The following is a 26,348-nucleotide window of genomic DNA, read 5'->3' as shown; positions in this document are numbered from 1 at the left end:
CAAAGTTTTAGAAATTACGTCATAGTGTACAGCTGTAGGTGTAAAATAAATCTAAGTCATATTAGCTATCCATTTTGTAAACTATCCATGGAAAGAATTCTATTTTGTAAAATCAGGATCAAACTAGACTTTTAGTGTGGATGGTCATGGTGCTTACAGACACGGGTTTGGAATTTATTGAACAGCCAGCAATTAATTCTCACAACGATGGTGTGCAGTGTGAGTTCTCATCCCAATTTCATCGATAAGGTAGTCGACACAGCTGGTTATACAGCTAGTAAGAGGCAGAGGTTGGATTTGGACAAAGATTCGTCTGACTCTAAAATCTGAGTCTTGCCCATCAGGCATCTATATCTAATGGTGACCTCAGGTCCCACGATGCACATCAGAAGAACGAGAAAGAACATCAGGGTGTTCCATCAATGCTAAATATGTAGCAGAGAGGAGACAGAAAAGGTGACAGAAAAATTGAAATACTTGGGAAAATAATTTCAGAACAGATAGAAATGAAAACAGGATAGAAAATAACAGTAAACTGGATGTGAAAGGAAACACTAAAATAAGCATTTCAGAGGACATGGAGGAAAAAAATAAAGCAAGATTCGTCGAAAAGAAAAAGAATCTCCAAACCTTCAAGACGTTTTATAGAACCAAAACACTGCGATCACACAGGAGGCAATTCTACAAGCAGGTGGCACAGGAGAGCACTGCAAATACCCAGATGGGAAACCAGCCAGCCCAAATGTCATGCTTTCATTAGATGCTTGATAAACTGCCCCCAAATAATAATGCTCTGAAATTCCTCAGGTGGGATGTGCCTGGAAAAAGAAATGTACATGGTTGGGAGACGGGTACTTTCCGGGGCTTCTGGGACAGGATTTCAAACCAGAGAGGGGGTGGGGTTCCAGATGAAACCTCTTGCCCCTCTCACGTAGCCATGTTCTTGGAGAAACGGAAGATTTCTTCTTGCCATACTCCAGCTCCCACAATGCCAGCCAAACCCAGGTGACTATCAGTTCGAGAGGTTTTTTTTTTTTTTTTTTTTTCTTGTTTTTTCTCCGGAAATTAGCCAGCACAGAAACGATCACAAAAAACGTAATTTTATACGGGCAGATGACAAACGAGTCAACTCTGGGAGTGGAATGAAGCTTTCTTGAATATTCTGATGCTCCCCACATTTGGTCAGCACTCTGTCAGTGCCAGGCTGTGTGCTGGCTCTAGGGACTCAAAGCCAAGGAAGACACAAGGGGCCCCTTTCCAGAGCTCAGGTGTAGCAGGGGAGGGAGCAGAGCTGTTGTGACAACACAGGTCTTCTCCACGTCTTGCAAGCTCACCCCATTGACTGAAGGAACAAAAGAGGCAAGGAGAACAAATGCACAGTAATGGGAGAATTTAACTATTCCAAGATTAAGGGAGACACAAGGAAGAGTAAGAATCAATTGGGCAGTAAATTGTAGGAGCTGCGGAGGACAGCCCCCTTATGCACTGAGTGATCCAAAAAGGAAGCTGTACAGGACGATCAATTCTCAATTTTCTGCAGCTCCACAGAGAGGAAGTGAGTGAAGGTGAAAAAGTCGCAGAAGAATCTTGGTGCCAGCAACGACATTTAATTACATTTGAGCTAGATTCTCATGCAGACTTTGGGAGGCAGGCTCTTTGGTCAGTGCAAACCGAGTACCAGGAGAAAATAAAAGACAAAGGATTTTAGAGAAGCAAACTGTAGAGGGGGTCGGGGGGCAAGTGATTAAATTATATCCATTTGTCTGCAAATATATACTGTACATCAAAATCAACAGGAGACTCCGTTCTGGGGCAGTAGGACTGGGTTCCTGCCCTCAAGCGGCTCCCGGATAGACATGTAAATAACTGTGATTCCGTGCAAAAAATAAACGTCTTCATAGAGGCATCCACAAAGAACTAGTGGAGAAAAAGCAAAATCAGTATGCAGTGACTGATGAAATGTGGGTCTCGGAGAGACGAGGGGAATATGAAGAGAAACTTGAATGTCCTTTAATAACTAGTATTAGTGTGTTCATTAATGAAATCACCACTAGACATGAAGACGCTGGAATGTTCAATTCACCAACACTTCCACCTCAAGTCATAAATAGAAATGAAGTAACTACATTCTTATCACCATGAGAAAAAGCGACATGGGGCACCCGAGTGGCTCAGTGGGTTAAACGTCTGACTCTTGGTTTCAGCTCAAGACATGATCTCACGGTTCATGCGATCAAGCCCCGTGTAGGGCTCTGGGCTGACAGTGTGGAGCCCGCTAGGGATTTTCTCTCTCCTTCTCTCTCTCTGCCCCTCCCCAACCTATGCTCTTTCTCTCTCTCTCTCTCTCAAAATAAATAAACTCAAAAAAAACTGTAAAAAAAAAAAAGAGAAAAAAGAAAAACTGACTTAATTCCAACAGGGAAAAGGAACGAAGATCAGAGGATGAGTTTGAACAGAAAAATACATACACCCAAGAGTGGGGTACACTGCATGAGGGAGAATTTAAAATCTTCTAACATAGCACAGAAAGTTCAAACTAATGCACGAATTGTAGTTTTCTTTAGAAAAGCAGGCGATTGAGCAGCTCAGGTTTGGTACAAAAGGAACCAGAAATAGAATATTACCTGTGGATAATTTAACCACAAATATTGTAAATATCCAAAGTATGGAGGGGGTGTGGGTGGGACCCAAATATGCTGGAAATACAGCCCGCTATTTCCAGCCAAGAAATCACAGAAAATTGGAGAAGGGCACACTAACAATGATGAGGGCAGTTAAAGACCTACTTGAGTGAACAGCCAGGAAACTTTTGGAATGCCATGCAATTTCTACCACCCCACTGCTAATAAACTTGAGCCTGGGGACAAAAATAGTCCAAGTATGTTCACCTGGGTGCTAGTGACCCAGGTATCTGGGTGGGGAGAGAGAACCCTGCTGCGATGGGAAACCCAGCTGAGCTTTGAGTTGATTTGAGTCTTCACCTAAAGCTGAAAAAAAATTCGGACTCCTTAAACCCAACATGCTGAAGACTGACTTCCTCTTTGCCCACACACTTCCCTTCTGCGCCCTTGCCCACGTGTCTGAATGTCAGTGAACAGCTCACCAGTTCGTCCAACTTCATACCGTGAGATTCTTCCTCCAAACTGCCCTGTGGCGACAGCGCTTCAGCCAAGTGCCACGTCCTGGAGACGTGTGTCATACTCGGCTCCAATCGTTTCTCCCTGTAGGTCTTCGCTTCCCATTGTCCACTCAGGTCCTCACAACGTGAGGGCGCAGCTCTCACAGCCTATGTGGTCTTCCTTCCTCTGATGTCTGTTCTAGTTCAGCCTGCGTGCACGTCACAGACCTGTAGCATGCATCACTTACGTGGCTACCATAGGAGGAGGGCCCCGCGCCCAAAGGCGAAGTCTCGATTCCTTAGTGCGGTACACAGAGCTCTTCAGTTCGGCCCCAGAGCCCGTTTTCAGCCTCACTTCTGGCTAGTTCCCAACTCCTTGCTCATTCTACCTATTTCATCGTTGGGAATCCTTGATCAGGGCTACTAAGTGCTCTTCCTCTTCTTTTTGGCTGGCAAACACCTACCCATCCTTCAAAGCTCAGCTGAAATGTCACCTGTTCTATGACGATTTTCCCCAACCGTCCAGATAGGAATCTGCTCTCCTCTGTGCTTCGTCAACACAGACGCACTGAGATTCCCATCCTGGTCTCATTACACTTTCATGTTCCCCCAGACTTCTTTGTACCTGTTGTATTTGTTCCTGAGCTTGTTCAATTTAATTAGTATTACCTAACATGATGAAATATGGGTATAAAGTGTCATTTCTATGAAGCTACATTGAATACTTTGAAAAGACTTGATAAAGTCAAGTTGCTAAAAAAAAATTTTCTGTCAAATTATGTTTTGGCAGGACCAACTATAAAAGATTGAGAACATAAAAATCTAGAAGGACTCTGCTCTAAGACTGTTCCACAAATGTCTAAATTATCACTCCACTTAAAAGAAACTGAATCTGGAACTGGCACATAACACAATGTAGGTGCCTGTGGTTTATGTAAGAGAGGAACTAGGGAACTCCAATCAAAGGACCCAGACTCAAATACATAAGCTTGACCGTATGTCCCAATACTGATGAAGAAATCAATTTCTTAAGTGAAAGTAAAATGCTTAAGGCATTTTAAAAAAGATTCCCTACCTTTAGAACCTTTCAAATGTAACTGAGAAGGTGGCTATTGATTACATCAAATGAGAGTTTCTACTGCTTCAATCTATGTATTTGCCCCCAATTTTACATTAATTTAGAAAATACTTATTGAGAAGCATCTACATGCCAGGCACCTCGAGGCACTTGGGATACATCAGTGAAAAAAAACAAGGGTCCTTACGGAACTTACATTTTAGATCGGCAAGAACGGTACCTCACGTGCTTTTACGGCCACAGAGACTCCTGGTCCTTTCATGAAGAAAGGTGTTTAGGAGAATGTTGCTGGATTGAATTTGTGGACAACTTTCCTAAATCTAGGCCTATCTGTCTGTCTATCTATCCATCCATCCATTGCCTATCATTTTATGTTAAACAGTATGTTGTCAAGATGATACACAGATTCAAAAGTTTACTTATTTAATAATTTTTCTTGAGTTCTATCTGAATCCTTTGGAAACTCCATTTAATCCTTTTGTTTCTCAAGGTACCTGTTGTTTACTTCATGCTACTAACACAGAGCAGAACTTGGCATCCAGAAGGATACCACCAACCACAAATCATCAACGCAACTTTCCAAGCATTTCCTTTGAAGAGTCTCAAAAATGTTCTCTATGGGCCATTCCCAAAGAAAATTGTATTAGAAACTAAGCTATGGAACACAAGCCATTTCAACTCCTTCTGGATAGTGTCTAAAGGGGAACATAAATCTCCAGAGGCAGCCACGTTATTTTATTTCCTTCTTTTGATTACGCCTTGAAAATCTCCAGGCCAAGGACTCCAGCACCTCCTCGTCTTCCATCATCAGTGGAGCTCTCTGGCCTGGATGCACAAGATTATGATACAATGGCCAGGGGGACAATGGGCACTGGATGACTATATATAGGAATTCTGGGCTTGGTTGTCATGGAGGCAAATGGAAAAACAAACGTCTAATCCTGAAAATAAGGTTGAGGCCAAACTTGAAGGAAACACACTTTGAAAACTTCCTGTCATTCTGATGAGTAAAAACAAAACCTTGAAATATGATCAGGGAATAGATGAGAAAACAAACCAAAACAAAACAAAAAATTAGTCTTCAAAATGACAAAAACACAGCAAAAAACAGAGGAGGGGCAACCTTCTCTTCTTGAGACTTAGTGTCCCATCATATTTTAGTGCATTGAAAGGGTCTCTCAAAGGCCTTATTTTACATGAAGCTTCCTGTTCTCTCTCTCTTTGGGGGGAATCCAGGCAAGTCTGATCTCAGACAAAGAAGATTCTCAGACTTGCAGCTCACCAGGCCCTATATTTGGCGACAAAATCATTTGTCTCTCTGTGGTTTTTTTCAAATGGCATCACCAGCCATCCAGTCAACGAAATCAGAAGAAATCCTTGATTCGTTTCTTTTGTTCTACACGTTCAATGAGTGAGAAGCTCTGTTGGTTTGACCTCCTGAAAAGCACTTACTCTGTGATCCACTCACTGCCCCAACGCCATGGCTTGTTCAGGCCCTTATGGTTGCTGACATGAACTTCCAAAATATGTTCCCATTTTCAAGTTTCTTCTCCTCCTAAGATTCCTTTCTTTTCTAAAAGCAAACGTGACCATGGGATTCACCATGTCTCACAGGAAAAGGTCCAAACTCTGCTGTGGTGCTCCCGGTCTCCTGTACCTCCCCAGACCTACCTCACCCCCCACCCACCCTGCTCCCACCCTGCTTGTTGCCAGCCACCCAGAAGGTTCCTAACATTCACTGCGGGCTTTGCTCTCACAGCATCATTCAGTCTTGCAATGCCTTTCTGCTGCATTTCAGCCTTTTCAACTCACATGATCTTTCAAAACAGAACTCAATTCAAATCTGCCATCACTATAAAGGTCTTCCTTGATCTTTCTAGACATACCTATTAAAATCCCCACTAGTGCTCGTCATGTGGCATTGAAGTTAACTTATTTTACCTCCACCAAACCAGGATCTCTTTCAAAGTAGGATATCTATCCATCCATCCATCCATCCATCCATCTATAATCCGTGCATCTAGCAAGTTCATATCTTAGTTCATCTAGCAAATTCAGAACTTAGCTCATGGCCTGGCCCAAAACAGGTCCTCAATAAATGTGTTACTAAGATCCAAAGAGAGTTCAAACTGAAAAAAGTGTTCTGGAAAACCAGATTTAAAAGGAAAATCCAATTAACCAAATGTCACTCTCTCCTTGCATACTGAGGTGGATAGAGGCTTCCTATTGAAACACTGACCCACTTTTACTGAAGCAAGCCTGGGCCTTTTTAAAATTACCTGAAGAATGGCTTCTGGAACATGTGAGAATTTGAATGGCAAGAAATTCATAATCTCTGCCCATCCCAAGGAGCCAAAGGCATCATTTCTGGTCTTGACCCCAAATCTGCTATTAAGTCTAAACTTTGAAACAGATAATATCAGGATATCTGGGAACCACTTTAGTTGATTCTATATGCAACTCTCTCCTCCCTTTTCTGCACCCACTGATAGGCACAGATGTTTGTACAATGTGCAGGTGTAACTGGCACCACATATTTAAATACACCGTGACTTTTCTGTAGTCAACTGCTACAGCCATGAAAATGGAGTCCTCTACAATCCACGAGAAGGTATTCGTGGATTACTTTCACACATTTATCACTACATTCTCACTGTATAAACTGTTTTACCAATTTTTCTCCATCAGGAACGCACGCTCATCCCAGGTTATGTAGCGCACAGACGACGCATTTTGCATAAAGACTTGTGGCGGTTCAGCACAGCAGAGATGACTTCATGTTACCCAGCTAGTCAATGGAGAAACAGGAATATAACCTGGGGCTCCTGCATGCCCCAGTTTCGAAAACACGTTCTTTTTCTGCCACAGTCATTAGCAAACATTGTAGGTATTCCTTCTGCACTAAACGTTATTTGTAACTCAAAGTGTGTGTTCTTAAAAACCCTCCTGGAAGCAGGCTGGAAATTTGTAGGGAAACGAATGAATGTGTGGTGAAGGAGGCTTTTTCTAATGTTGTTTTTGGAGGAAACTCTGGGTGGCATCTGCCATTGTTAGTTGAGAAGCTCTTACAATACCAAATGCATAATTCACCTGTGACTCTTTTGAATTGTGTGATGAGGAAGTAATGTTTCCTGCTGTTCGTTTAGATGGTATGGATGTCTTTACCACACTGAAAATCCAACGAAAAGCGTGGAGTACAAAAGCCTCTACATCAGTGAGTTGGCCTCAACCACAGAGAGCTTGCTAGCAACTTCGGATGGCATTGAGAGCTCACGGGCCGTGGGCAAGGCCACAGAGTTTCCTCCTCAAGACCTGCCTGGAGGGAGGATGCCTACTGACTTCAAGGAGTTGGTCACAATGGATGGCTTGCTAGGAACAGTGCCGTGAGCCCGGGCAGGGAGCAACTGTAGAGATTTCTTCAAAGATTAGCTAATCAGGAGGAAAGAACACATCTGAGTATAAGCATATATATTTAGATACGTGTAGAGCTCTAAGAGATGATATGGAAATCAGGTGAGAAAGACAATGGTTTGTCAAGAATAGAATAAGCAGACACACTTCAAAGCACAGAGTTTTGCTAAAACTGTCCCCCAGCAGCGGGAGTCTCCTACCCAACAAACCCGTTCTTATCCGTTTTTCCTTTTCTTTTCACCTATTCCCAAGCAGTGTAAGAAAATCCTGGCTCTGGGCGAAGCTACATTTTTAATCACCGCTAAAGCACTAGGTTCTTCCCTGAGGATAGACAGCTCTCCCACCCACTCTAAACTCACCCACAGGAATACTTCTCAGTGCTGCTGGGCTCAGCTGTAGGGCGCAAGCCTCCAAGAAGGCAGCGGGACAGGTGGGGACATCCAGGTTCACCTTCCACTGTCTCAGCCATCTCTGTGTCTAACACCTGTCAAGGGCTTCTTACAAGGTCTCTCGCTGATCTTCACCATTACCTTACAGGACGCAAAAAGCAAGGGAGCAGCTGGAGAAGAGAGGCAACCTCTCCTCTACCCAGAGGTGCACAGAGGCCTCCTTGTAACCCTGTGGAGGTTGGTTACAGGTTAAGCAGACCTCTGCTTCCTCACCTATACAATGAAGACCATAATGCTGGCAATTCTGGGTGCTGTGCAGAGCAGGCCAGTGTGTGAAGTATAGTGTCCTGGCACACAAAAGAGTGCTTTAAGGGTCTCAGTTCCACAGCAATTACAGTCTACATCACATAATTTTGCACTGAATTGTAAATTGCCTGTTAGCGGTTAGGCAGTGGATTCTATCAATGAAAGAACTTGGTCTCCTTCACTAGACTGCAGGAAGGATCGGCATGGGCGTCTCTTAACGCTGCTCTAAACAGATGTAACTGACCCTCACCCCAGCTCCAGGCACACGGTAGGAGCTCGGCAGCTAGTTTTTGACTGATTGATTCTGGGCAAAGCCAAGCGCATGGCTACTTCTGGCAACGAGCCCCCAGCTTATCTGGTGGTGGAGATGGCTGCAGTGGGGAGGGGATTGATCGTGGGGCTTGGATTCAGCTCAAAGGCAGGGCTTGACCTGAATAACACCACAGACTCAATGATTCGCCCCATTTTGTTGGCTAACAATGCACACAGCATGGTCACAAATCAACTTGCTGCAAAAAGACTTGTCAGAGCGAATTTCATCTCCCAACTTTAGAGGCTCTCCTGGGGAGAACATGCTGGGGTCGCTTTCCTTTCAAATTTTTTTTAAGCTCACCTCCAGCTTTGAGTAGGTCCTTGGGTACCCAATTCATGGGTGTGGCAATCATCCTCATCATCAATGACCCTCTCCCAAACCATCCCACCTGATGCCACAGGCCCCGTCCTTTACTCCCCTCTCCCTCATTCTCCTTCTCTGCACAGCACTTCGATCTATCATACACATATATGCTGCTTGATGATTTGGTTTTCCCTACCAACTGTGAGGGACCTTGTCTCAAATTTCTCAGCCTGCGTGGATTTTTGGATTTACTTTCATGACTAACGAGAGCATCGAGGCTGGCTTGGGGGCCTGTGGCTCGGCTGAGCCTCGAGTGTTTGATCTGTGCCAAGAGGTAGTCCTGCCATCACACGCCCCGCATCTCAGCCTTCCGAGCGCCATGGCCGGTGCGTGGTACCGTGAACATCAACACTTCTAGATCCATTCACGCAAATAACTTTTTGGGTGCCTGTGGCGTGTGAGGTAATCTGACATACTCTGGGCACCCAAAAATAAAAGGATGGCCTCTGCCTTCAGGAAAGCTGATGGTCTTGGGGGAGATGGAAAGAAAGACCGTTACAACAGCGTATGATCAGTGCTAGGTCACTGAAGAGAGCTCAAAGATCTGTAAGGAGTACAAAAGAGGCCCCTCAGCCAGACCGGAAGGCTTCTGGAGGAAACAAGACTCAAGTTTCCAAGGATGAGTCGGAATTAGCCAAGTCAATGGAATAATGAGGAGGAGAGGCAAAAACAGGTGGAGGAGGGCATTCCAGGAAGAAGGGACAGCAAGGCCCGGAGTGTGAGGAGTCTGCGAAGGCAGGGCACTCAGCGTGGCTGTGGGGCTGGGCGCAGCAGTGACGAGAGGTAAGGAATGATCTCAGAGAGAAATGTGGGGCCCAGATAACAACCTGCATGCTGAGCTTGGAATGTACTCTGAAGGCAAAGTAGACAGCCACCGGAGGATGTTAAGCAGGAACCAGGTGAGACAGAGGCTTCACATTTTTAACTTTTCTGTGTCTCTAAATTGCACCCACAGCCCCAACCAAGTCCCTCTCAGATGGGGAAGGTGGCTTGGTACAAACGCATTCCCACGGTGAGAAAAACCAACTAGCAGCACATTCCTTCTTGCTGAGAGAATCTCAGCAGCAGCCTGGGATTCCATACTTCGTTTTGTTAAGTAGAAAACACCTACGTAGTGTCTTTTCTGCTCTGGATTTTACCAGCAGGTTGGAAGTGTTCATCTGAAATTCAGTTCCTACTGTTTCTACCGAATGCACCACACTTACATCTGGAATAGATTATGGCCCTACCTATGGGAGAGATAGAGAGAAACTCAATAGGCTACCTTTTCTGCTCCCTACCAACCCTTCACGTGCAAAAACATAACAAGGAAGCACAGGAAACCAAGTGATACGTCCACATGCTGGCAAACACGATAAATGTGTGGGTGTCAGCCAAGATCCTGTGGTCGGTTTTCCAAATACAGGGTCTCAGCAACATCCAAAAGGTTTCTAGATCTATATTTTACCCCTAAATTTTAATAGCCAGGTGCCAACACAATACTTTCTTGCATTCATTTAGATTTAACTCAATGGTCAAAAATATTATTTTGTAAAGTGATCAAATATTCTTCTGGATTTCTCGGCTTTATATAAATGGTTTGTTTGTTCATAACATAATAGCTGTTAACATAAAATTTAACAAATTAAATAAAATTTAATTAAATGCATTAATGTATTAAAATAAAATTTAACAAAAATTTAAGAAAACATTTATATAAAGCTAACAAAGGTTGCTTGTTATGACTAACCAACAACATGGTTATTGTCGTTTACGATAGATAGGTATTTGCAGATACACAGATCATTGGATCTCGTATTTCCAGAGCTCTGGGGTCGTTAGGGGAGATTACTACAGCACGTACTACAAATGAGTTAGCCCCCAAAGAAAAGAGCAAATGCCCAAGGGCATTTCCATCTGTTGTCAACAGAGTGGCTGGAAGACAACAGGGTTCTGCAGTAAGGAAAAAAAAAAATCAAATCTACATTTACTGCTTTAAACTGTTTAATGACTATCTACAGGACACGACTAAATTTCATTTTACATTTATAGGACATCTACTCTAGGAAGAAAATGGCCTTATGCCAGATGTTTAGAAAATAAAGATGAGCAGGACAAAAAGCCTGTCCCCAATGAGCTCCTTTTCTGGTAATATCATGGAGTTGGTGGCATGGACCACACATGTCCCCAAGAGAGGTAGGCCACAGCACCAGAGGACTCTGGAGGAGGGAGAGCTGCCCCATCAGGGACACCATGAAAAGCATCATAAAAGTGAAGGAATTTGCCCATAATGCTGAAGGACAAGCTGGGTGGGGACAGGTGGGAACAGAGGCTGGGAGGGGTGGCTGGGGACAGGCACGGACAATGTTGAGGGTGGGAATTTTTTTTAAACAGGCTATGTAGAGCTGTTAAAGATTTTGGAGTAGGAGAATAAAGCACATGATTGAGTGCACGGTGTAGGTGAATGGAGGAGTTTACAAGGGGAGGGGGACGGGATGGCTTGGGTAAGGAGAGGGAGCGGGAAGGAGGGGTGAGAGGAAGTAAGGAGGCAGGAGACAACAGGACTTTGTGGACAGCTTAGTGGCTGATGGATCATGGGCCAAGAAGACCTGAAGACGCAGACAGGTCCGGCTGGCTACCATGAGCCCTGGCACAGGGGCAAGTCTGGGTAGAAGGTAAAGGGTTCCCTTTCAGAACTTTTGAGATGAAGGCTGTGTGAGGAGAGAGTAAGAAGCAGATGGAAAAGAGGGTCTGGAACTGAACCTGAAAGGTTAGGGCGGGAGGTGGGGGATTTTGGCCGCATCATTTAAAAAGTGAGTCAATTCCCTGTGTGTGCAAAGGGGGAGCAGCGAGGACCAGACCAAGAGGACCGAGGACCAGACCAAGGTCTGTGTGTTGGCAGCTGGAGGAAAAGAGGTGAAAACACAGTAAAAACAAGGTACTACCAGCGCGGCCAGAGGAGAGCCTGAAACAGACAGCAGGTCCCAAACCACGGGAGGAGAATTTCCCCGGGAGGAAGGTCAGCAGTTTTAAATGCCACGGACAAAAAAAGAAGGATGAGGCAGGAGCAAGAGGCCATGGACTTGTTTGTCTGGAGTCGTCGTCAACCTATGTCATTACCATGGTAGGGGCCAGAGTCACAAAGGCCAGGCATTCCGGATGGGGAGAGGGAAGAGAAGGTAGCAGGTGTGAACAAGGAAGGACAGACTCTTTCCCAGAGAAAACGTCACTGGAGTTAGCCAACATGAGGTCCCTGACGGGAGAGTGGTTTTAGTGAAATGCTGAAGGTAGAACGTGGATTCCATAAATTTAAGAATAAAGTGGCAAGTAAGTATAAATTGAGAATATTGGTTCTTCCAAGAGATTTGGAGGCTAAGACTGCAATTGCAGGATCAAATTGCAGAAGGTCATACACAAGAATGATTTTCATATTTCGAACAAGGAGCACTTTCCTGGGGCTCACAAAAGCTCCCCCTTTCAGACTCTCCAAGGGGAAAGTAATACATCTAAGAATTGAGGTTTAGGGAAATGGCGTGACATAGCTAACAGAGCTCTGCAATCAGACGGACATGCATCCCCGACCCCAGTCTGCCAGGTACGACCATGATCTTCCTTAGGCCTTTTTTCCTCCTTCCGAAAACAGGAGGGAGCTGGTGATAAAAGTTCTTGTCTCGTGGGACTGTCATATGGACGAAATGAAATGAGATGTTTGTAAAGTACTCAATCAATAGACATGCAGTAAATTATAGTTATCATTAATTAAAGCTATGTACTGATTAGGGCCGGTAATTGTGATGTCTGACACTGGGACTTATCAGTGCATTTCACCAGCCCATTAGAGCATCAAGTGCTAAGGACTTTCTTGTGTGGATGGATTCGATTAAGCCCCAAAGTTCAAATAAATTTAGATCAACAGGACTCCAGGTTAAACACCACGTTCCAAACACTGAGTTATTTTAGACTCCTAAAGAAGCAGCTCCTGCTGTAAAGAAATTTCATTCAGTTTCTAAGGCTAAACATGATTTTTTTTTTTCCTGTTTTACTTTTAAAAAATCCTCACCTATCTCTGGGTGAGGACAAATGATTATAAATTGACAAGAAATCTACTTCTATTTTACTACCTTAATAATACCTAATATTCTTACAGCAACTTAAAACATGAAAGCATTTCCATATGTTGTCTCATTTGATCCTTGAAATAACCCCACAAAGGAGGCATCATCATTATTTTACACACGAGAAACAGGCTCGGAGAAGGTAAATGGTTTACCTTAGCACACTCAGCAGAGATGGAAATGGATAGGACCTTCGCCAAAGGCTGCACAGGTGGGTGTCTCATGGCCCACAGTGTGGGTGGGTTTCTGGATTGGGATCTACAGCGGCTCTCAAGCCAGACCTCAAACTGAGGGGCCCAACATCCCAGGGCAAACTGTTATTAAAGAGGGTCTATACACAGAAATGGTTTCCAAAAGATCAATTGCCCCTGATTTTCAGAAGCTCAAGTTGCTTTGCTCAGTTAAAATGAACCCAGTGATGGGGCGCCTGGGTGGCTCAGTTGGGTGAGCATCAAACTTTGGCTCAGGTCATGATCTCACGGTTTGTGGGTTCAAGCCCCCTGCTGGGCTCTGTGCTGACAGCGTGGGGCCTGGAGTCTGCTTCTGATTCTGTCTCTCCTTCTCTCTCTGCCCCTCCCCCACTTGCAGTCTGCCTCCTCCTCTCTCAAAAATAAAGAAACACTAAAAAAAAATTATTTTTGTTTTAAACTTTTTTATTACATTTATTTATTTTTGAGAGACAGAGTGAGACAAAGTGAGAGTGGGGGAGGGGCAGAGAGAGGGAGGGAGGGAGACACAGAACCCAAAGCAGGCTCCAGGCTCTGAGCTGTCAGCACAGAGCCCGACCTGGGGCTCGAACCCACAAACTGTGAGATCATGACCTGAGCCGAAGTCGGATGCCTAAGTGACTGAACCACCCAGGCGCCACCCCCCCCCCCCAATTTTTTTTTAAATCAACCCAGCGAGGGGCACCTGGGTGCCAGTCGGTTAAGCGTCCGACTTCGGTTCAGGTCATGATCTTGCGGTCCGTGAGTTTGAGCCCCGCGTCGGGTTCTGTGCTGACAGTTTGGAGCCTGGAGCCTACTTCGGGTTCTGTGTGTGTCTCTCTCTCTCTGCCCCTTTCCCCACTCGCGCCCTGTCTCCCTGTCTCTCAAAATAAACATTAAAAAGTTTTTTAAATGAAGCCAGTGATACAGAGAAGAGTCCCGCCCAACGTCAGTACTGCAGCACACCTCCTAAATTCCACTGAAAATAAACGGTTACGAGCTGGGAAAGAGGTTCTGTGGAACATCTGGACGTTTCCTGAGTGTGAGTGCCTGAGGGAAGCCATGGCCACCAGAATCCCCAGGCAGAACTTGGGACAGGCTTGACGTGTCATCAAATGTCGCTGACCGGTTGGTATCGTTAACCCTCATGGCCCTTCCAGACACCGGAAGCCCAGAGGCTCAAGAGCTGCTCCCCCTGGTCTGCCAAGAAGGGTCTGGTCCCGTGTCCCTTAGCACTTCTCAACTTTATATGGCTTTATGTGGCCAGCTCAAGTAGAGTCACCTCCTTTTATTGGGATTCTGATGATTAGCATGAAAACCACCAATTTGCCTGGTATGGTAGTTTTCAAAACTTCTTTCTCGTACATGGTTTTTTCTTTTGCCTTCTCTCAATTTAGAAAATGGCCAATAATTGGATGTTGTTATGTAAGTGATGAAATCACTGTATTCTACTCGTGAAACCAAAATTGCTTTGTATGTTAACTAACTAGGATTTAAATTTAAAAAAAGAAAATGGTCAATAAATACATAAATAAATAAAATCTTAATTAAGCCTGCCCTTGACCCTCACAGAGCTATCAGACCTCCATCCCATAATTCTGAAACTCATTGCTGCTATGACAACACAAAACAGGTGAACATCTATGTTCTTAACATTCTTCCCTAGGCATAACTGTGATCTGGATAATATCCCAGAAAATTAGAAGAGGGAGAAATATAGTGAAAAGTACTATAAAGCTTTTTGTTACGCTACAGGGATAGAGGCGCATAAAAATAATGTCATAGAAAAAGTATAAGGAGAAAAAAATAAATCCATCTTTTACACTGAATTTAATGTTTTAAAGAGTTAGGTTATCCAGTATTCCACCATGTAGGTAACATAACAAAAATGCAAAAATATACTGTAATGTACTAGCAAAAATGATCCTCTTTTATTATTAACATAACAGTATGTAGGACTTACCACTCTCACCGTGTCAGTCGGGAATTTTACTGATACTTCACTGCCTTTGATTTAGTTATCACAATGGTCTCTTCTAATGGACACGTTGGTGGCGTTATCTTGGTGCGTGCAAGGTAGAAGTGCACTTCTTCATCTTCCCCTCTCTGTATTCCTAATTAAGAACTTCCCCGTGGGCAAAATTTTAGACAACCGAAAAACAGAGTAACAGTAACATCACAATGCACAAGTATAATCATTTGTGACTGGCGTGGCTATTACCCACATAACTGCTCCCGCCATTTGTCCACTATTAGCTTTGGGGCAGGCAAGAAAGGCTGAAGCTATTTGCAACTTCCAGCACAGTGGTTGTGACTCCATTCCGGTCTCTTTTACTCAAGAGAAACACTTGGAATACTTACAGGTAAATTGGCGTTGTAAAGGGATAAGTCTGAATAAGCTCAAATTTATTCTTGAAAATAAATCAGATTTGTGGTTAACAAAGATAACCTTGAAAACACATCGGAAAAGCCTAGGATTGGAACCAGGAAGACTGGCTAACATCAGAGGAAGTGGAGTGAGGACTCTTCAGGGTTGGGGTCTGACAAACTGGACACCAGAGGAGGACAAGGGAGTTCGAGACACAGGATGCTGAAGAAAGCCCCCCTGAAATGGCTAACTTCCAGGGCCTGGGTTGGGTAGAGAGGTCAGAGAGAACTAAGCGTTTGAGATGCTGGAGGTGAAGCACTGTGTAATGGTAAATTCAGCCACAGGGGAATGGTGGTTGAAGCTTAATCACCAAGGAGGTAAGTCTCCCTACCCGAAGAGATCAACTATTTGTCGGGTCATTACCATCAAGTCTTAGTATATTGGAATTCCAGAGCGCGATGGTCATGGCTGGAGTAAAAAGGGAAGCTGTGAACCTGGCCCAGAGTTCACTGAGGAAAGAAAAAGAACATTCCAGAAGGTAAGGAGAGAGAAATAAGCAGAGAGCAGGCGTTCGAAAAGGGACCATTAAATGAAAGAAACACATACTCTCACGAGGTGGTAGAGAGTAAGGTATATGTTCACTCTTCTTGGCCACTTAGAGGAAAGAGATTAGTCACTTTGGTTGAATAAAGTTGAAAGGGATATGGCGCTGTCAGTAGGGAGAAGGCCAAAGTTAGTTAACTGGCAGAGACAGGTTGACCAAGGAAATGTGCAGCAGTGTAGGACAGCATAGCATGGTACACATGCAGCCCGATTCCACTGGCTTTTTCCAAACATTATGTGGCACAGCTGAGCTCAGTCACTAAAATTCCCAGGCTTTTCCACATATAGACTATTGTTCTGTCGGTTGCCCTCGTGTGTGGTTCCTTCTGCGGCCCTAATTCAAACCAACAAATATTTATTGAGTGGCCTGCCAAACTGCCAGGGCTCTGAAACAGTCCTTGACCTCAGAGAGCACACAGTTTAGCTGGGGAGACAGATGCGATAAGCGACAATTATAAGAATATTTGGCAAGTCTAGTACTGGAAGTGAATACGAGGGTCAGAAGCTACCCGGCATATTTTATATTTATCACCTAGCAAAATCTCATTATAGCTCATACTCAGAACAGTCTAGACAGTCTGCAATCTTGATTTTGTCATTTAACTTATGGACAACTTGCCAATATTTCAAATGTTTTAAGCCTTAGGCAGTAGGAAAAAAAAAAAAAAACTTTACTTAAGAAATTTCTTAGGCAATGGACCAGCCTTAAAATTAACACAATTAGTGGATTTTTGACTGACAAAACCACAAAGGTCTTATCTAATTCTGAGAATCCCAACCTAAACACATCCCCCCCCCCCATACATAATGGAAACATAAGTACACAATATTTATTTTATGAAGGGGAATCATTTTTGTTTGTTTTGAGATACAGACCCTCGTATTTTAAAATATCAAGAGTCAAGCAATGATAGAACTTATCAAGTGAGAGGAAAAACATGAAAAAAACTGGTTTGTATATTATGGTCCCTATGTTTATACGCACAGAACCTATGTTTATACGCATAGAACAAACACTAGAGGACTCTACGGCAAATTGTTAATAGAGATTAATTCAGGTACTGAAACAAAAAGGCTGGCATTAAGGCTAGTATTTTACGTTATGTATTGCCATGAAGCTATTCCTTAATTGTGAGTAGGTGTTACTTTTGTAATCAAAACGAATAATCTATGCAGGCATTTTTTTTAAACTATACTTTTTCAATGTTTATTTTTGAAAGCGAGGGAGGGAGAGAGAGACAGAGAATGAATGAGTGGGGGAGGGGCAGAGAGCAAGCGGCACAGAGGATCCAAAGCAGGCTCTGTGCTGACAGCAGAGAACTTGATACGGGGCTCCAACTAATGAACCATGAGATCATGACCTAGGCCGAAGTCAGACGCTTAACCGACTGAGCCACCCAGCTGCCTCAATCTACAGTAGGCATCTGAAAAAAGAACTAATATTCATGAGTATTTCTTTTTTTGTTTTAAAGTGTAATTTTTTTTAAATGTTTATTTATTTTTGAGACAGAGAGAGACAGAGCATGAACGGGAGAGGGTCAGAGAGAGAGGGAGACATAGAATCCGAAGCAGGCTCCAGGCTCTGAGCTGTCAGCACAGAGCCCGACGCGGGGCTCAAACTCACGGACCATGAGATCATGGCCTGAGCCGAAGTCGGATGCTTAACGAACTGAGCCACCCAGCCACCCCTATTCATAAGTATTTCTAATCCACATTCATTCTCAAAGACTACAGATGCTAGCTGATTGTCCCTCTAGTTCAAAAGTACCCTCCTGCTTCCAAAGGAGCCAGAGCCCTTGCTGCTGTTGCTACTGGTCTTCCCTGTTCAGCCTGCATCTTTATTTATTTATTTTTAATTTTTTTCATGTTTATTTATTTTTGACAGAGAGAGAGAGAGAGAGAGACAGAGACAGAGCATGAGCAGGGGAGGGGCAGAGAGAGAGGGAGACACAGAATCCGAAGCAGGCTCCAGGCTCTGAGCTGTCAGCACAGAGCCCGACACAGGGCTTGAACTCACAGACCGTGAGATCATGACCTGAGCCGAAGTCGGTCACTCAACCGACTGAGCCACCCAGGCGCCCCCAGCCTGCATCTTTAATTTAAAGACCTCTTCCTGGTACTAAGTACCACTGTAGTCTGGCTCTACCTCTCCTCACCTCACCAACTGCCTTCTCAGGAACGTACACCCTCCATTCTAGCCAGCCTGGTCTCTTTGTGTCCTAGGTTCCCTCCTTCTGTAGGTTTCCTCACTTCTGATACTCTTCCCACCTTGAATGGACTGCCTCCTACCTGGGTAAAACTCATGTATCCTTCAAGGCCCAGCCTGAGCCCTACCTCTTCCAAGAAGCCCTCTATGACCTTTCCATTTCTTCTCTCCATGGCTAGAACTATTGAAATCCAAATGCACCATTTCCAACTTCATTCTATTCTGCGCTTCTAACTGAATGCTCTCTGTATATCCAACAATTTAAGCTCTAAATATCAGTCAATAATAAAAACTTGCCTCTAGTTTCTTTTGGAAGATTTCAGGATCTCCAAACATAGAAGAGGCGGTTGGATCTTAGCCACTCTGGATCATGTGTGGATGTGCATTTCTGCTACAAGACTCCCATGAGATGACACAAAGATTAAGGGCACAAGCGTTTTAGGACTCCTGGACTCACCATTTCGCTCCTCTGTGTATTAGTTTCCTTTTCTATACAATGAGACTAATAATTTGTACCTCTGATTCATCAGGCACATTAAATCAGATGACAAATTTGAGGCAATCAGCAGCATTTAAAGAACAAAAATCATGATTAATTTTATCACTTAGAAACTAAACAAGAGACATGTACAACCCTTTATCGCAAAACCAGAATGAATGAATTTCAAACTGGTCAAGGAGGAAAAAATAGCCAGCGATGCTTAAAAGCAAAGGACTAGATTAAGGGGTTCTTTAGAAGGCCCTGATGCTGGACTAGCTATCACTGTCGCCTTGGTGGAGGGCTCACAGCGCATGAAAATAAAAGATGACATAAGGAGAGTGGATTGCATGAGTCATCTAAGAATATTCTGTGTCCCTGAGGAAGCTGAAGAACCTAACCCTTGAATGACATCTAGAAGAGCAGTATACTGGTAAATAAAACCTTAGCTGGGCCCTGTACTCAAGTTCATGACTCTGAAACTGCTTACAAAGTAAAAAGCCCCTATAACAGGAAGTTATCCCTTCCTGGGCACAGACTACAAGGGACTGAATTCAGCAAAAAGCAAGCAGACCCTCCTACCTGAACCTCTCACGTCACTTTGGCCATTACTTACCTTGCCATTTTTATTTAACCACCACCACTGGGATTTTTTCCACAGGATAGTCTTTAGGATGATGAATGAGTCAAGAAAATGTGTGTATCATCTGCACATGCTTTCCTGGGCTGTACCATCAAAACTCATACAATTTATTTTTTAAAATAACTAATAGTTGTTTCTAAAAGATTATTTCTAGCATCTTCTTCCCATCTGTACACAGGGAAAAAAAACATTCTTTTTCACATACTCATCTTGCTCAGGACATACCTTCTGCTGGATCCAGCAAGACTGTCCTAGGATCTCTACCTCTGAATCATGGCTCATTCTTGCTGGTTCCCCCAAATCCAATACCCTTCCCTTCTGCTTGAGTAAAATCCTCTAGTGCAGAACCATATTTGAAAGAGAGGAGAGGGCCTATAGAATCACAAGTCTCAAGAAGAGTTTGAAGGATTTTATATCAAATATAATTGGGCTAAAATATCTAGCTCCAGTTCCAGGGAAAGAAAAATTGACGTAGGCAATGAGAAGACCAGGAAAATTCTTTCTTTCCAAAAAAGACCAAGGTGAGTGGTGTTAGATGATTTGATCAACGGCACAACATATTTTCTGCCAAAGAATAAAGCAGATTTCTTCTTTCTTTTAGTTACTTCCCACAATGTAGGTTCTAGGAGACTTAAGGTAATATCTAAGCCAACCACCAAAAGATGCAAAAATCAGATGTGGAATTATGCAGCAAACTCCAGCGTTGCTAGGAACTACCTCCGAATGAGTTCAGTAGTATATGCTTACATTTCTGATGAACAAATGTTTTTCTTGGCATGAGAAGAGGGAGATGGGTTAGTTGACTAAGTTCCCAGGACACAGAAAGCTTACACTTGAAATGTTCTTTAATCCTTGGCACATGAAACTGTGGCTAATTCAAAAAGTCACAGAAATCTCAGGCAGGTGGGTTCTCTGGGAAGGGTCTTTCACATGATACTCGACTTCGGGGTGGTGGTGATTCTGGAGGTTTCGAATTTGCCACTGACACCAAGTTCTAACAGCTTCACGTCCGAAGACTGCTGGGCGTGCAACAGAAGATACAGAATCATCTGTACCACTGCACCACTGGAGCTGCAAACCTCTAAATCTTTCTAGTAGAAATGCCATTCTTCATAAGAAGCATTAAAATAAACTCTAGATCATGTTTTAATGTAGAAAGTCTGATGTCAAAAAGGGAAGGTTAGTATTCTCTGGTCAGATAATTTTGTGACCAGCAGAACCTATTAAAAATTACGGTCAAGCCATTAAAATTATGCCTTGTATCCCATGTGCTAGAAATGGTGTAAATCTTTATGCTTCAGAATTATTCACTCTAGAGTCTCCATTTCATTATTGTCATTTTTAAAGAAACCACCTCTTCTTTCTTTCACCCCAAGAGAAATCTGATTGCAATTGGAACCTGTGTGGAAGGTCTGATGCCCTAGCAACTAATTGGATCCTCTTAAAGGTTGAATTTTATGTCTGACCTATTTAGAAATCTGAAAAGCTTCTCTTTGAAAAGCAGGCATCTCAGATCTTAATTTTTAAGTGTCAGGTATTGCCGCAGTCAAGGTTAAATGAGTTGATAGCTTGGCGCTAGACTCAACATAATTCTTAGAGAAGATTTTCTTTTAAGCTTAAATGTAATTCACGGGCTAATATTTTAAAAAATTCTATCTAATGCCCTACATTTCACATATGAAATAAAGAATATATTTAGGTCAAGTTATGTTTTAGGTGGCATCTAGGACTAGTCCACGTTAAATATAAAGGTTATAATGACATTTATTAAAGACTGGATTAATTTCATGGGTATTGCTGTAATCCCCACTCTCCTCCCCCAGTTTCCTAGGGCAGAGGTCAGCGACACGCTGCCCAGAAGCCAAATCTGGGCCTTCTCTGTTTTTGTACATAAAGTTTTATTGGGACACATCCAAGTCCATTTACTTACACAGTGTTTATGGTTATATGGCTCACAAAGCTGGAAATATTTTCTATCTGGACTTTTCCAGAAAAAAGTTTGCCCATCCCTGGCTTATCTATAAATTACCCAGTATAAGTCTCATAAAAAGCATCTCTTCTAACCAATACATTGTGTTAAAATCCTGGCGGGTAAAATTTGGGGGTAGAATAGAAGATGTTATTGACCCAGGAGTTCTGTTGGTCAGTTTCATTCTACAGCTTCTCTGGATTTGGATTTCACTGCAACTAAACATGATTTTGTTTTGCTTTGTTTTTTTTTTCTCAAAGATACGGAGAACAAGCCAGCCGCCTCCAGGGTCAACGACTGTGTACATTTGGCTCTGCTACCAGGTGACCACACTAATAACGTCACACCTCTCCAGCTCTACTACACTTGCTGTGTCCTTCTGAGAGTCAGAAAGGCTTATACTGTGTTTCAACCTTCGGCTTCCCACCTCTAGAGAAGGTGTGGTTATACAGGGAACAATGACCTGTTTAAAACACTTCATCAAGGTAGATCTTTTCCTCTCACAGAATATATCAGAAAAATCTCTGTTAAAGCAGTCTCTGAGGGTTCATCTTTATGAGATTTGCCTCTTGAACTTTACTCTTAAATGGGAATGAAATAAATGTACCCCCCTACAATTTGGTTCTGTGGGGTTACTTAGACATAAGGGACTCAATATAAATTAACTGAATTGAAAATTGTGATGTCTCCAAGAACCGCTGGTCATTCAAAAGAAATATTCAATATGTACTTGTACCTAACTGTCCCCATTAGAAACCAGGGGACAGAACCAACAGCATACCCATGAGTGCAACAGAGCACTGAGGAAATCATCACTAGAAGAGTTACCAGAGTAGGGGCGCCTGGGTGGCTCAGTCGGTTGAGTGCCCAACTTGGGCTCAGGTCATGATCTCGTGGTTCACGAGTTCGAGCCCCACGTCGGGCTCTGTGCTGACAGCTCAGAGCCTGGAGCCTGCTTCGGATTCTGTGTCTCCGTCTCTCTCTGCCCCTCCCCTGCCTGTGTTCGCTGTCTCTCTCTCTCTCTCTCTCTCTCTCTCAAAAATAAACATTAAAAAAACATTTAAAAATGTTTATAATTAAAAACAAAGAATAGAAAAGCCAACTGAAAAGTTCTAACAGAAAATCTTCTACTAACAGAAAAAAAAAAAATCACAAAGTTCCTTACAAAATTTTTCTGCTAATTCCTAACAGCATATAGACTTCCCCATTGGGCAGACTGTATCGAGACCCACACTGTAAAGAGAAAAAGGTAGCATGACCAAAAGTTCATGGTGTTTTCCCTAGGTTGACTGAAGAACTATATTATCCTCATTCACCTTATTTATTTTGTACCTGGTCTTATTGTCTTAATTTTTGTTTTAAACACATCACAGTGGCTATTCCTAAAGTCGGCAGTTCCACACAGCGTATCTGGGTAGACAGAAGAAACAAAATAATCTGTTCTTTCGGGAAAATTCAAGGGAGGAGAACAAGGAAATGTCACCACTGGCCTGACTTACAAAGCATATAGCTCAACTTTAAATGACATGGCCACTGCCCATGTATCGCACAGCTTCTGAGACCCAAACAAATCTCCTAACTAAACTCTGCTATGCTAGTTTCTTTGTGATTTTATAGAGGTGCGTATCTATGTATTTTTCTGTACTGAATGCAGAGACTTGGAAAAAGCGTGATAAAACCAGTCCTATATTTTATAAGGCAGAAGGAACCCAGTAAACACAAACACAGAATGCACTTCCTTTTGTTGACAACCTTATGATTTCCCCTTAATGCATTGTTTAGAATAGCAATTATGTGTCATTTCCCATTATCCTACACACAGAACCAGTGTTGCTTTTCCTTCCAACAACTGATCGCAGAGAATATAGAAAGGATTCTTGTGCTGGTGAAACATGTCAAGACTGACAGCCCAGAGCCCAAGAGCCCTGTTTATGTACAGAACCGGTGTGTGGCCAGGCAGCTGGGTGAAGCCTCCCCTCCACCTTCTCTCGGATCCCCTCCCTCCCTCCCTCCCTCCCTCCGGGCTGGGAGGGAAAGCAGCTTTGGAAGAACCTTCTTTTCTCAGCCTGTTTCCTCTTGCCAGAGAAGACTGGCTCGCTCTCAAGACTGCAAGCATTTGACCACTGCAAATAACAGTGAGCATGTCAACTAGTTTTATTCACATCCCTCGCTAGGGAATCGGAAAGCCAAGGACACACTGGTGATTTCCCTGGTTTTATGGATCTCTACTCCCCCCAGGCCTGCAACACATTTTCGGTGCCTGTGTTCACAATGTCCTGGCATCTGCAGTGTGGGAAACCCGAACTGAGAGCCAACAGCCCCACAGCTTCTCCCTATTAAAATGTGCAATTGGATTTCACATGCGTGTTTCAAACACCATTCAAGGCATGATTTACAGGCTACTGTCTAGCCCCACAGCTGTTTTTTCATGCCCCAGACTTAGTCGTTTCTAGGAATCCACCACTCAGCCCCCTAGCAAATAGTCACCCCAGTCTCAAACCTCTTTGGTCATTCCTGGCCATCCAAAACTAGGCAAGACCCACGGCAACGGTTCAAGACAGTATTTATTAAACGAATAAACTATTACTCTTTCCATGGAGTTACTCGCTCATGAGAATAGCCCATTTGATGTCTTCTGTTTACCCGCCTTCTAATCAAGCTTTTTTTTTTTTAAATCAAATTAAACTAATCATCGCTGACCCATTGATAAAGGTTATTTATATACATTAAAAATGGTGTAGGTCCAATGACTTCCGTGTGGGCCTCACTACAGAGCTGCCACCAAGGGCTTTCACGGTCGCTGTGTTCTTTCTACAGAAGGGAAAAGAAAACACTTTTATATATTGCAAATTATCTTCCTGTGCTCGAATAAAGACAGACTCTCTGTGTTCAGCAGAAAGTTAATATCCTACCATCATGTTTCTGCAACCACCCACCCCAAGGTTCTGACCTCATCTTCCAAGAATCTGAAATCACTCCCCAAAAAGGTTAGACCTCAGGCTTAGGGTTATGGTTGGTTCAAAACCATGCTGACAGTCTTCTCTATATGTTTGGTCTTAAGCTGTCAGAGGACCAGAATCGTTCCGTGTTCATTTATGCTTCTTCCGTGCCCAGTGCAGCTTCTTGGCAGAGTAAGGTCTCGGGTACAGTGAGGGATCTGTGGGATTCCCTTGCCCTGAGACTGAGGCCCACCTTTCAAGGGAGGAGGACAAAGGGGAAAAAAAGGTGTGCTATTGAGACAAAGGTCCCAGGAAAAGCCCTTGCTGGAAATGGGGTGTGGACGGATCAATTTCACCCAAATGGCTCCGCAGGTATAGCATCCATTTCAGATGAACACACTTAATTAAAAACCATGTTAATAAATATCCTACAATTTGCGTCCAATGATATTTTGCCCTTTGTTGTAGCGTACCAATCTCTTCCGATGAAGAGAATCTCAAGGTCCTATTTCACATGTGCTCCCTGCCTCATTCCCCCGCCCCCCACCCCCAGTTCTGAGACTCCAAGTTTTCCAAGAAAACAACAACAATATGCACCAGACTTCCTCCTATACTTTAAACTAATACACAGCAATTGAGAAGATTCACTTTATTACAAGCCACAGTCATAATAACAAAGCCTATCCTTGTTAAACCAAAGTCCTTTAAGACAGGAATACTGGTAAGGAGCACTTGTGTTTAACACAGCATTTGATGACTGAAAAGGCGAGGCCACCAAGTTCCCTAACTCGATAAAGGCAGCTCTAGTCTTGGAACTCCCCTGCCCTTCTCCTTCCACAACTGTCTTTCTGCAGACCTCACGAAGGAAGATTATTCGTTGACTCTTTTGATAATCTGATAATCAGACCACGTTGACATGTTGGGCTGTCAGATCTGCAGGTTACCTGAAGAGACTATCTTTTTAAACCTTTAGATAACTCCAAATTCATACTTCTTAGAAATGGCTCCAAAGGCCAAAAGTGCAATGAAAGGATGAAAATCACAGCAATGAAGTGACCATTTATTAAATACCCACCATGTGTCAGATGTGCTGGGCGTTTAATGCGTGTGCCTTTTCTCCTTAATCTCTCAAGATAATCAGTGGAGGGAGTATCGTTATCCGGTTCTATGTGCATGCAGAAGACTGCCCGGGAAAATACAACTGGCATTGAGAGAAGTCAGACTCGAAGCCAAGCCTTTGTTGCAAAGAGCCCATGAACTTTCCTTCCAGTCCCACTAAGCTCCTCCCAAGAATGAAACAGTAGACCTTGGGAACAGTTCGTTCCCAGACTGGGAGGAACTCGAGCTGGTAGTAGATGTCTGGTTACTGGAGGTGCTGCAAAGGGGATTCGAGCACGAGAGGCAGGGAAGGAGCAGCTCTCGGGTCTTCCACATCCCTGAGAATCTGCACGCTTCCTGCTGTCCTAAGCACCTGATTCCGCGGTCACCTGAGGTAAGCCGAACGACCAAAACGCCTCTGTTTTTCTTGGTCTGGTCAAAACAATAAACCAGCCTTTTGCTCCACACACACCCTACAGCTTTGGGTACGCGGCCAGTGAGGAGAGTCCTCCATGGCTTCCTGTATTTCTTCTGAAGCTCCAAGCCTGGGCAGTTAGACCCTCCTCCCAACTGCTACTTCCTCAACATCCTCTGGCTCTAAGAAATCACATTACCCCCAAATTATCTTGTGACGGAATCAGACATACCTGCCCCATCCACTCCCCCTTCCCTCTCCTCCTCTGTTTCCTGTAGAGCGGAGAGGGGCACCCAGACATACTTCATGGGTTTTGTTTTTGTTTTTGCTCTTTGAAACAAGACGGGACAT

General features: G+C 43.6%; 1 protein-coding gene and 1 long non-coding RNA gene across 7 annotated transcripts in view; one reads left to right on the top strand and one right to left on the bottom strand.

Annotated features, from left to right (window-relative positions):
• Positions 1–26,348, bottom strand: part of ZNF462 (zinc finger protein 462) — a 138,487-nt gene that overhangs the window by 37,465 nt on the left and 74,674 nt on the right. The window lies entirely within an intron of this gene.
• On the top strand, positions 12,173–21,910 carry LOC122475312. Its single transcript, XR_006295142.1, has 3 exons — positions 12,173–12,284; positions 13,105–13,283; positions 21,806–21,910. It is a non-coding gene; the product is annotated as an uncharacterized LOC122475312 (long non-coding RNA).

The sequence above is a fragment of the Prionailurus bengalensis genome, chromosome D4, assembly GCF_016509475.1.
Source record: "Prionailurus bengalensis isolate Pbe53 chromosome D4, Fcat_Pben_1.1_paternal_pri, whole genome shotgun sequence".
In the NCBI taxonomy this organism is placed as follows: Eukaryota; Metazoa; Chordata; class Mammalia; order Carnivora; family Felidae; genus Prionailurus; species Prionailurus bengalensis.
Note: the sequence above shows the minus strand (reverse complement) of the source record. Positions and strands in the feature narration are given on the sequence as shown.